Genomic DNA, 12029 nt, shown 5'->3' with positions numbered 1-12029 from the left:
GGAGCCGGATGAGAAGCGGGACTACCTGGATTAGAACTGGCAGCCATATGGGATTCTGGCACATTCAAGGCAAGGACTTTAGCTGCTAGGCCACCATGCTGGGCCCCCCAATATTCCACTTCTGATCCAGCTTACTGACAGTATGCCTGGGAACGCAGCATGTGATGACTTAAGTGCATGGACTATTGCCACACATGTGGAAGACCAGGATGGGGCTTCTGGTTTCAGGGTAGCACACACCAGGCTATTTTGGACATTTGGGGAGTGAAATAGAAGAAAGATATCTCTTTCAAGTAAATAACTAAAATTTTAAAACTAAAAGATATACAGTTCATGAGAGAAAAACATGAGCCATTTAACTGAGTTATCAACCAAAGGCAGGATCTGGTTAACTGTGCCAAGGGCAAAGGTTCTGCAAAGGCCCCTGTTCAGACAAATGGGTGGGGTTGAGGAATCACTAAACTGTAGGTTAGATTTAATAGACATGAGCATTTCTCGGGTGGGGGGAACTGCTTTCATCTGATTCTGAATGTAGACTAAGGTAAAGTAAGACCCAGAAAGGGCTACGAACTATCAGCGTAAAGACAAGAAATATTCAGAGACATTAGAAGACTCGACTGAGACTACGCAGACATCAAAGCTACCATGAGGGAAGAAAGCATGAGTCACAAAAGAATAAGGGGCTATCATTCCTACTGCATCAGAGCACTGTCTCTGAAAACTAATTGTTCAGGTCAAAAACATAAATTTTAAAGAGAGCAGTAAAAATAAAACTATACAATGCTTAATTAAATCAAATGCTTTGAGTCCTAAATCGTGAAGTTTGGCAATTTGGCAGACTCTACTAAGCCATCACAAAATTAACAGTCTGAATCTGAAGCAATCATTCTAGCAAAAATGAAAAAGAAAAAGTTAATGGAGAATAAAAGTTAGGGTAAAGGGGTGGTATTAGTAAGTTGTTGTTTAACAAAAGCATAACTACACAATAACTACCAATAATCAGAGCAAGTAATATACAGCAAATCTAACTAAATAATCCTTTTCACCAAAACTTATAAATTCTATCTCCTAAGCTAATGAAAGTTCAGAACATAAAATGCTTCCAGGCTAATGTATTTAGTTAGATTTGCTGTATATTACTTGCTCTGATTATTGGTAGTTATTGTGTCTCTTCTTTTGCTCTCGGTCCTTGTAATTCTGGTTATCTGATTCTTCTCCTTGGGGAAGGTTTCTTTTTTCATTTTTTTTTAAATTTATTTATTTTATTTGAAAGGCAGATGTACAGCGGGAAGGAGAGACAGAGAGACAATGATTCACGCCCCAAGAGGCCGCAACGGCCAGAACTGAGATGATCCAAAGCCAAGAGCCAGGAGCCAGGAACTTCTTTCTGGATCTCCCATGTGGGTACAGGGTTCCAAGGTTTTGGGCCATCCTTGACTGCTTTCCCAGGCCACAGGCAGGGAGCTGGATGGGAAATGGAGCTGCTGGGATTAGAACCGGCACCCATATGGGATTCAGGCACATTCAAGGCAAGGACCTTAACCATTAGGCTATCATGCCAGGCCCCAAGCACTGGCTTTTGATAGAGCCTCCCATTAATGCGCATGACAATTGACGATTTAAGGATTTGGGTCCACTCCATTCCTGAGGGAAGACCCAAAGAGTTCTGGATTCCTGGCTTGGCCTGGCCCAGCATTGAATGTTACAGTCATGTGGAGAATGAACCAGTACATAGACGTAAGATCTCTGTCTCTATACCTTTCAAATAAAATGAGAAAAATAATTTGGAAAACACACACACACACACAAATCAAAGTTTCACCTGTGTTACTATTTTGACACATTTTTACAATCAAGAAAATGTTTGCTTCACCTACTTAATATTCCAAAGGTTTTGCTTTTATCAGAATAAAGGTTTAAATTTTTAGTGGTAGTAAACTGTTTGCATCTAACTTGAAGTAGGAAAGAACAACAGGAACAATCAATCCTCTTTTTTTATCCTCAACTATCTCCTTCACTTACCTGTCCTAAGTGAAGTACTTGGGGATTTTCAGCCCTCCAATATTCCAATCTATGGATCTGGGTTAAGAGCCTGGGTTGTGAGAGCAGCTGCACTGGCACTTTTCCCTGGAAGAAGTTGTATAACTGCCAAATCTGAAATGAAGAACGCAAGAAAAATCCTCAATATAGACACCAAGATACACAGAAGTAAGGGCACAAGTGCCACTAAAAATGGACCTGGATAACGTGGATTCAAGTCCCAGTTCTATTTTCTTCATACTGCAACACCCTCACCAATTCTGTGTCTTACAGTAGATCATGTGATGAAGTCCAAGTGGGACAGCATCAAAATTTCAGGCTGGGAATCAGAAAATCTAGGCTCCAAATTCAATCTTTCATCTTCTCCTGCCATAAGAACTTTGATATTTACTGTGTTCACTTTTATCACCTCTGAAAGGAGAGGACTCAATCCGGGAGTGGTTTCTGAAATCTAACCTCTGAACAGGTGCTAACCCTGACCAAACAGGTTTGACCAACTGTGCTTACCATGAGGATTTACCTCTCACCTTTGTGGTATTAAAACAGTATCTTTAAAGAGATAACATAATAAATCACAGAAGCTATATATTTTTTTCAATTTATTCCTTTTTATTTGAAAGGCAGAGTTACAAAGGGAAAAACAGTAGGGCAGAGAGAAAGAGAGCTATTTCATCTGCTGGTATACTCCCCAAAATGGTCACCATGGCCAGGTGACTTTGATACCCTGCACCCACATGGGAGACCCAGAAGCTCCTAGCTCCTGCCTTCAAATCCAGCCATTGCAGCCATTTGGGGAGCAAATCATTGGACATTTGAGGGAAGATCTTCCTCTCTGTCTCTGCTCTTCTCTGTATATTTGACTTTTCAATACAAGATAAATAAATAGATAAGTAAATAAATCTTAAAAAAAATTCTAGTATCTTCACCAATTTATGGGTTCTAAGATTTTTTCTACCTTTGAAATTTTTTTAAAAAGATTTATTTTTATTATTTTTTTATTGGAAAGGCAGATATACAGAGAGGAGAGACAGAGAGGAAGATCTTCCATAGATGATTCACTCCCCAAGTGAGCGCAACAGGCTGATACTATGCCGATCCGAAGCCAGGAGCCTCTTCCGGGTCTCCTGCGCGGGTGCAGGGTCCCAAAGCCTTGGGCCGTCCTCAACTGCTTTCCCAGGCCACAGGCAGGGAGCTGGAAGGGAAGCGGGGCTGCCAGGATAGAACCGGCGCCCATATGGGATCCCGGGCATGCAAGGCGAGGACCTTAAGCACTGCGCCATTATGCCGGGCCCTCTACCTTTGAAATTTTATACTCACTACTCAACAAATATTTAAGTTACCCCACATGTGACAGGTATTCTGTCAGTTGCAGAGGTGCCAAAATATAAATAGGATTAGTTCAAGCTGAGTCTGGACTAGCTGTGCTCTTTTCCTGACTCAATATGTCACCATCTCTGCACGGATGAGCCACCATCTATTACCCTCATCAGACCTCAGACTGAGAGAGCTGCATATATGGGCTATGATGCCTTCAAAACTATGAGCAAAAATCCTTAAAGCAACAAAAACCTAACAAAGTAACTGCTTATAAAAGCTACATTTTATCAGAATGAAAAGCATCTGCTCCTGATTATGTTATTTCTTAACAGTTTTCTAAATTATCTGCACTAAACACAAATGTGAAAATACTTCAAAAATTTTTGTGAAATGGAATTAAAAGTATTTCCTCACGAAAACGTTGAAAACCCATGCATACAACAGTCCCTGTCCTGAAAGACCTTACAAAGTAATTTGAGTATTATATTAAGCAGCCACAGCTTTACTGTTCTATATTTTGTCAACATGTGGCGTGTATGTAGTATGCATGTGTGTATGTATGTACAAAGCAGAGAGCAGAAGAAGGTCCCATCACTGGATCATCCTCCAAATGCTCTCAATAGCCAGGACTGGCTTGAACTGAAGCCAAGGGCCAGATACTCAATTCAGGTCTCTCACGTGGATGGCAGGAACTCACACACTTGGGCCATCAATCCTGCCTCCCAGAGTCTACATTAACAGGAAACTGGAATCAGAAGCAAAAACCAGGTATCAAACCCAAGAAACTCCCATGAGGGATACGGGAGTCTTAACTGCCAGGCTAAACATGGGGCCCCATTCTTCAATAGACTGTAATACTCTTGATGTTTTATTTTCAATTTTTATGGTAGGCTGAGGGCAGGGGGGACAGGGGTTGGCCCTTTGGCCGCATGGCGGCTGAAGGCCCCCAGGGCCACCGTTTCATGCCTGGCAACTACCACCACAGCAGCTCCCACGCCCACAAGGGGAGCTGCGCCCGGCCAGGGAGCCCTGGCATTTTTGGGTTCTTTGATTGCTGCACAGACAGCTCCCTACCGAAAGTATTCTAAAGATTCCCAATGACAGAAAATCTCTCTCAGATGAGCCTGAAACCAATACAGTCTCAACACATGTATTTTGAATAATTGTAACACCCAATATACCTTCAAAACCTTGTAATACTTAGAAATGGGGCCGGAATGCAGAGGGCCTCATGGCAGATGGCCATCACAATGGGGGAAGTGAATGCAGAAGAAACCACACTGTAGCACAAGAAGTCCAAGAAATTAAGGCGCCACATTCATTCTTTTGATAACAACTTATTCTCAAAGGAACTAACTTAACCTAGGAGGACTATATTAACCCTTTTTGAGAGGGGCACCAGTGATGCAATCCTTTCTATCAGGACCCACTTCTGAAAGTTGCCATCATCTCAACACCATGACGAAGAACAACCTTCTAGCACATACACCTGTAGGGGACACACTCAAACTCCATCAGGACTGGTCCTAACTGACACTTTATTGAGCTACTGTCTAATACCATGAGACCAGTCATTCAACACAATCTCCAAGCAAAGGAAGGCCAGGTGTATGAATACACTGACTTTCAAAAAAAAAAAAAAAAAAAACCCAAAGACAGCTATCTTCAATTGCAAAATTAACTGTGAAACAACTTACAAGCCACTTAAGGACAGAGAGGGAGAGAAACACACTGAGAAGAGGACTACATCCTGCATCAGGACAAGTATTGACCTTTTTTCTTTCTGACTCTGGGCTTTGGACCAGTCCAGCTCTGGCCACTGCAGTCATTTAGGCAGTAAACCAGCAGGTAGAAGCTCTCTCTTCGTCTCTCCTCTTCTCAGTGTAAGTCTGTTTTTCAAATACAAATAAGTAACTCTTTAAAAAAAAATCATAATCAAGAAAAATTTCTATACATGTGCATCTAAAGACATAAGAATAGAAGTTTTCAAACATATTTATTTGAAAGGCAAAGTCATAGTCTACAGTCATATCAGTAAACGCGCCTGATCTCATCTGAAAGGTAAAATCACAAAGAGGGAGAGACAGAAATCTTCCACCTGCTGGTTCACTCCCCAGATGACTGCAGGAGTTTCTTTCAGGTCCCCAACGTGGTGGCAGGAGTCCAAGGACCTGGGCCATCTTCCAATGCTTTCCCGGGCACAGTAACTGGGAGCTGGATAGGAAATGGAGCAATCAAGACTCAAACTGACACCCACATGCGATGTCAGCACTGCAGGTAGAGATTTAATGCACCATGCCACAGCACCAGTCCCACAAGAATAATTTGTAACAGTAACAAAATGCGTATCGCATGCATATCAATATGCATGAATCTCACAAACAATGATTAGAACAAAAAAAGTAAGAATTTATATATTTTTAAATTTTTTTTATTGGAAAGTCAGATATACACAAAGGAGGAGACAAAGAGGAAGATCTTCCATTCGATGATTCACTCCCCAAGTGACAGCAACGGCTCGAGTTGAGCCAATCCAAAGCCAGGAGCCAGGAACTTCCCCCAGGTCTCTCACAAGGTACAAGGTCTCAAGGTTTTGGACTGTCCTTCACTGCTTTCCCAGGCCACAAGCAGGGAACTGGAGGGGACGTGGGGTTGCCAGGATACGAACCAGTGGCCACATGGGATCCCATCGTGTGCAAGGCAAGGACAGCAGCCACTAGGCTACCATGAAGGGCCCAGAATGTATATTTCTATACCTCTCTATTGAGAGACAGAGGAAGAGAGAAACCAGCAAGGGTTCTTGGCACAGGAGCCAAGGCTCCACTTGGGATGTTCACATCTCAAATCTCCTGGGTCTGCTCCCAATCCCAGCTTCCTTCTAAAACACACCCGGAGAGACCGTAGAGAATGGCTCAAGTGCTTGGGTTTCTGACACCAATGTGAGAACTGGACCGACTAGTCCATTTCTATGACTGCAGGCATTTGGGGAGTGGACCATCAGGCTGGAGGTATCTCTTTGCCTCTGCTTTTAAATTAACAAATCTTTAAAATTTTGGAGTCAGTTGTTTTGCATAGCAGTTAACATGCCACTTGGGACAGGCACTTGGGATGTGGGAGAAGCTGTGTTCAAGCTAAAACGCCACTTCCAATCCCAGCTTCCTGCGCCTCTTGGGAGGCACTAGGTGATGACTCAGCAGCTCAGTCTCAGCCATTCCTGTGTGAGATTGGGACAGATCAGCCTGGCCCAGCCTCAGCTGCTGGAGGGCACTGAGTTTGGGATCAAGGTCCAAGTTCACAATGTCAGCCTGGCCCAGCCCCAGCTGCTGGAGGGCACCTGCGGCCTTTCCTGTCTCTGCCTTTGAAATAAAATGAAAATCAAATTAATTATTTTTATGTCAATTAAATCATTTGTAAAGACAACAAAAATATACATGTGAAACAGAGTGACAGAGATGTGGTCACCTTGAAAGAAAAGGGATGCAGTGGGCCCAGAGTGGTGACCTAGTGGCTAAAGTCCTCACATTGAACAAACCGGAATCCCACATGGGCGCCAGTTCTAACACCAGCTCCCTGCTTATGTTCTGGGAAAAGCAGTCAAGGATAGTCCAAAGCCTTGGGACCCTGCACCCGCGTGGGAGACCCAGAAGGACGTTCCTGGATCCTGGCTTCGGATCAGCGCAGCACCGGCCGTTGCCATCACTTGGGGAGTAAATCATCAGGCGGAAGATCTTCCTCTCTGTCTCTCCTCCTCTTTGTACATCTGCCTTTCCAATAAAATAAATCTTAAAAAAAAAAAAAAGCATTCTTATTTAATGTTAACCCATATAGCAATCATGAAACAGACACTATTCTTTGCAGATTATCTATAAGAACAACCTCAAAAGGTAAAATCACAAAGCAGGTAAGTGATAGAGGCAGAACAACTTCATGTTCTGATTTTTTTTTTAAATGTATTTCTATTGGAAAGTCAGATATGCAGAGAGGAGCGACAGAACAATCCTCCATCTGCTGGCTCACTCCCCAAGTGGCTGCAATGACAGGAACTGAGCTGATCTGAAGCCAGGTCCTAGGAGCCTCCTCCAGGTCTCCCACGTGGGTGCAGGGTCCCAAGGCTTTGGGCCGTCCTCGACTGCCTTCCCAGGCCACAAGCAGGGAGCTGGATGGGAAGTGGGGCAGCTGGGACACAAACTGGCACCCACACAGGATCCCATCATGTGCAAGGCAAGGACTTCAGCCACTAGGCTACTGCGCCGGGCCCATGTCCACTCATTTCAAATCTCCCCATTTTCCCCTTGATACTATACTGCCTCACAAACAGCAAGACAACAAAATGGAAACTCCTCTATCCATAGGATGGAAATGTTAATGGCAAAAGATCAATATAAACCCTCAATGTAATTTATGACTACAGCTGATAAATGTAGTACAAATGAATCTCAGTGAGAATGTTTTAAATGTAAAAGAAAAATATTTGAAAAAGAAAAAAAATACAAATTTTAGGATTACATTTAACAGTGTACTAGAAAACAGAGGAATTTTCTTTTTGTTTTTCAAATAAAATTAAAATTTTTTTAAATAACTTTTATAAAATCTGAGGTTAGCCAAAGCACTGATAAGTCCTTCCTGAAACATTTATTTTTATCTAAGAATGAATACATCCTGGGATGGCATTTTAGATTCTTACTCATGATTTGTATATTAAATTTAAATTCAAATTGTACCATAGTTCTTCCTCAGTAAAATACCTTCAAGGTTTCAAGCAATCATATGCTCATAAGACAAAAATAAAAGCAAAGGCATATTAGGGCTTGATGTAAGTGGAAAGTAGTATGTCTTGGGGTCCAACACTGTGGCCTAGCGTCTAAGTCCTCGCCCTGAACACACCAGGATCACATAGAGATGCTGGTTCTAATCCTGACGGCTCCACTTCCCATCCAGCTCCCTTCTTGTGGCCTGGGAAAGCAGTCGAGGATGGACCAAGCCTTGGGACCCTGCACCCGCGTGGGAGACCTGGAGGAAGTTCCTGGCTCCTGGCTTCGGATTGGCTCAACTCGAGCCATTGTGGTCACTGGGGAGAGAATCATCTGATGAACATCTTTTCTCTCCTTCCTCCTCTCTGTATATCTGACTTTGTAATAAAAATAAATAAATCTTAAAAATAAAAGAAAGTAGTATGTCTTATTAGTTCACCTGATGAAACAAGGAAGTAAGGATATTTATTAGCAAGTATGATTCTCTTAGACACATTTCCAAAGAGTAGGATATTACACATCATTCCCAGGTTTCCTTAACACTAGTCTAGTTAATAAGTTAAAAGACAGTCTACAAGACTCATTCCTCCTCTAACTCAAATCCAAAATGTAAGATGAATCAGTATTTCTGATATTAAAAGAAAAACCTTTAGTATGCACAAGTAAAGATTATCTGATGAAAATGAGGCTTTAAGAGTTACAACATACAAGCACAATAGTCAGAAACTAAACTCACAAACAGGAAGTTCGTCCTCCTTTCTGCTTCTCCTTCCCCCAGAAAACCTTTATCTCAGTCACAACAACGATGATCTAAAGCAGTATTTCTCCCTCAAGCATCATTTCCACCCTCAGGCACACTGTTACTGTTTCTCCTGACTTAAAAATTCACTGCATTACAACTTACATGATAATAACACTAGGACAGCTATACACATTATATTGACTTCAATGATTGCTAACTGACATTAAATATATGTAATAGAGCTGAAAAGAATGCAACAAACCTGGATATTTCTAAAAAGCTACTACAAAGGGGACAGGCAATGTGTGGCAAGTTAAGCCACCATTTAGAAGTCTGCATTCCAGCCCACCTGGAATGGAGTCACCTCTACTTCCAACCAGCTTCCTGCTAATGCACCAGGGAAGCAGATGCTGGCTCAAGCAGCTGAGTCGCTGCCCACCCCCTGGGAGACCTGGACAAAGTCCTCAGCTCCAGACTTTAAAGAGATTTATCCTCCAGAGGATGTAATAAATACCAAAGTAAAGCTTAAATTCAAGGGAGGGGAACGGAAGGGTATTGCCTTGCAGAATACAAACATGCCACTTGGGAGTCCACATCCCACACAAGAGTGGGACCTGCTGTGCCATTCCACCTGAGCCAGCTTCCCTCCATGCTTCCTGGGAGACGGCAGAGGATGCCTCACGTGCTTGGGTCCCTGCCACCCATGTGGGAGAGCTGGATGGAGTTCAGGTCCCTGGTTTTGGCTTGGCCTGGCCTAGCTTTGTTGCAGCAGGCATCTGGAAAGTGAACTGGAGGACGGGAAACTCCCCGTCTCTTTTTCATACTCCACCTTTCAAACTGATAAAACTAAATAAAAACACTTTTAAAACATTTTTAAATGCTTCAAAAGGTTCATAGGAAATGGGATTAAATTAGGTTTATTTTAGTGCAAATTTTTAAATTCATTTTTTCTAACAATGTGAAGTTCCTGAGGAGACAACATACACAAAGGGTAAGCATTTAGCCCAGAAATTAATCACCCACATCCCATATCAAAATGTCAGGTTCAATATTTGTCTCTGGTACCGATTCCAGTTAATGGAACTGTGACAGTTCAAGTACCTGGGTTTCTGCCCTTGGGAAATACCTGGGTGCAGTTTCCAGTTCCTGTTTCCAACCCCAGTGCAGCCCTAACTATTATGGCAACCATTATGGGTACCTGGGGAGCAAAGCAACAGGAGATGTGCCTCCATATCTATCTCTCTATCTATCCATCTCTCTCTCTCTCCCTTCCTCTCCCCCAGGAAGGGGGCTGCCTTTCTGGTTTCAAATAAACATAAATATTTGTAAGTACACACATATATCTAAATAATGAATGGCTGACTCTACAAATAATACAACTCTCCCTTTGGCAGTAACATAGAACACATGTGCAAAGTGGTAAGGAGAGGCTAATGAGGGACCTCAAGAAACAGGTAGTGGCATCTGAGCAGCTGGCTTTTTAGGGAACACAGACTAAAACTGCTCCACGTAAGACAGAGAACTTGCCAGAGTTAGAGCTGGAAAAGAAGGCTAAAAATAATCTGCCAACTCTGCCTGGGGCTACGGCTTACAGGAAATAACTTCTAGGAAGACTCCAGGACAGACACAGCTTCAAAACAAAGAGACTAAGCCACCTCCTAGCGCCACAATATAGTCCATGACATACACAGTCCATGATATAACCTATAATATTCACAGCCCACAGTATAATCAATATCTCTGAGAGGCAAGGACTCTTAAGCCTAGAGAAGTGAACACAGAGGAAAATAAAAAAATAAAAAGCATGAAAGGTCAGTGATTACATCCTCTATGACCTCCTGCTTTCCACTCCTGAATGTGTGACTATTGCTGATATTCTTTCATGTCTCTCAGTATTTATAAGATAAGCATTACTGGGCCCAGCGCGATAGCGTAATGGTTAGGGTCCTTGCCTTGCACACGCCGGGATCCCATATGGTTGCCGATTCTAATCCCGGTGGCCCTGCTTGTGGCCTACTTGATGCTTCCCATCCAGCTCCCTGCTTGTGGCCGGGGACAACAGTTTACTGCCCAAATCCTTGAGATCCTGCACCCGTGTGGGAGACCCAGAAGAGCTCCTGGCTCCTGGCTTCGGATGGGCACAGCTCCAGCCATTGCGCTCGCTTGGAGAGTGAACCATCAGATGGAAGATCTTCATCTCTGACTCTCCTCCTCTCTGTATATCGGCCTTTCCAATAAAAATAAATTTTTAAAAAAAGATAAGCCTTATTATCATTTAAGGTAATCAGAAAGAATCTAAAACACTTAAAGTTTATCCTCTGAGCAAATTAAACTCTTGATAACCTGAACCAGCTGTTAATGTACCTATAAAAACAGCAAGAATGGCCCAAGTGCTTGAGCCCCTATGCCAACTGGGAAACCCAGATGGAGCTCCAGGCTCCTGGCTTCAGCCCAACTCAGGCCTGGCCATTGCAGCAATTTGGGCAGTGAACTGGCAGGGGGAAGAGCTCTGTCTGCCCTCTCCTGTAACTGCCTTTCAAGCAATTACATACAAATCTTTAAAAATATCTATATAGGGCCCAGCATGGTAGCCTAGAGGCTAAAGTCCTCGCCTTCAACACGCCAGGATCCCATACAGGGACCGGTTCTAATCCCAGCAGCTCCACTTCCCATTCAGCTCCCTGCTTGGGGCCTGGGAAAGGATGGCCCAAAGCCTTGGGATCCTGCACCCGCATGGGAGACCCGGAAGAGCTCCTGGCTCCTGGTTTTTGGCTTCTGGCTTCAGATCAGTGCAGCACCAGCCATTGTGGTCTTTTGGGAAGTGAATCATGGATGGAAGATCTTCCTCTCTGTCTCTCCTCCTCTGTATATCTGCTATGCAATAAAAATAAAATAAATCTTTTAAAAAATCTACATAAATAAATTCACCGACTACATTGCAAACTTCAGCAATGCATCTCTCTCAAATTTAGCCCTTCTATTATCAACCACACAAGACTTTACCAGCACAAGGAAGAGAGTAGTTTCCAGTTTTAGAATGACACAATTGAAACATTCCAAAAAACCATTAAAAATAGTCCCTAGGAAGAGTAACTTACATAAAATGTGCATTCAGGTAAAAAATGAACTCAAAATAATAGTATATCAGTTAAATCCTAGGTACTCTCCTGTCATTAGCT

At 42.9% G+C, this 12029-nt stretch overlaps 1 protein-coding gene across 4 annotated transcripts in view; it reads right to left on the bottom strand.

Annotated features, from left to right (window-relative positions):
• NUMB (NUMB endocytic adaptor protein) overlaps positions 1–12029 on the bottom strand; it is an 81390-nt gene that overhangs the window by 55847 nt on the left and 13514 nt on the right. For all 4 annotated transcript variants that reach the window (XM_040975332.1, XM_040975334.1, XM_040975333.1 and 1 more), the window contains exon 2: positions 2023–2154. The gene's annotated coding sequence lies outside the window, so the exon portion shown is untranslated. The remainder of the gene's footprint in view (positions 1–2022; positions 2155–12029) is intronic.

Source organism: Ochotona curzoniae, unplaced genomic scaffold, assembly GCF_017591425.1.
Source record: "Ochotona curzoniae isolate NIBS_2020 unplaced genomic scaffold, NIBS_Ocur_1.0 contig_2688, whole genome shotgun sequence".
In the NCBI taxonomy this organism is placed as follows: Eukaryota; Metazoa; Chordata; class Mammalia; order Lagomorpha; family Ochotonidae; genus Ochotona; species Ochotona curzoniae.
The sequence above is the reverse complement of the archived record's forward strand: the minus strand, read 5'-3'. Positions and strand labels throughout refer to the sequence as shown.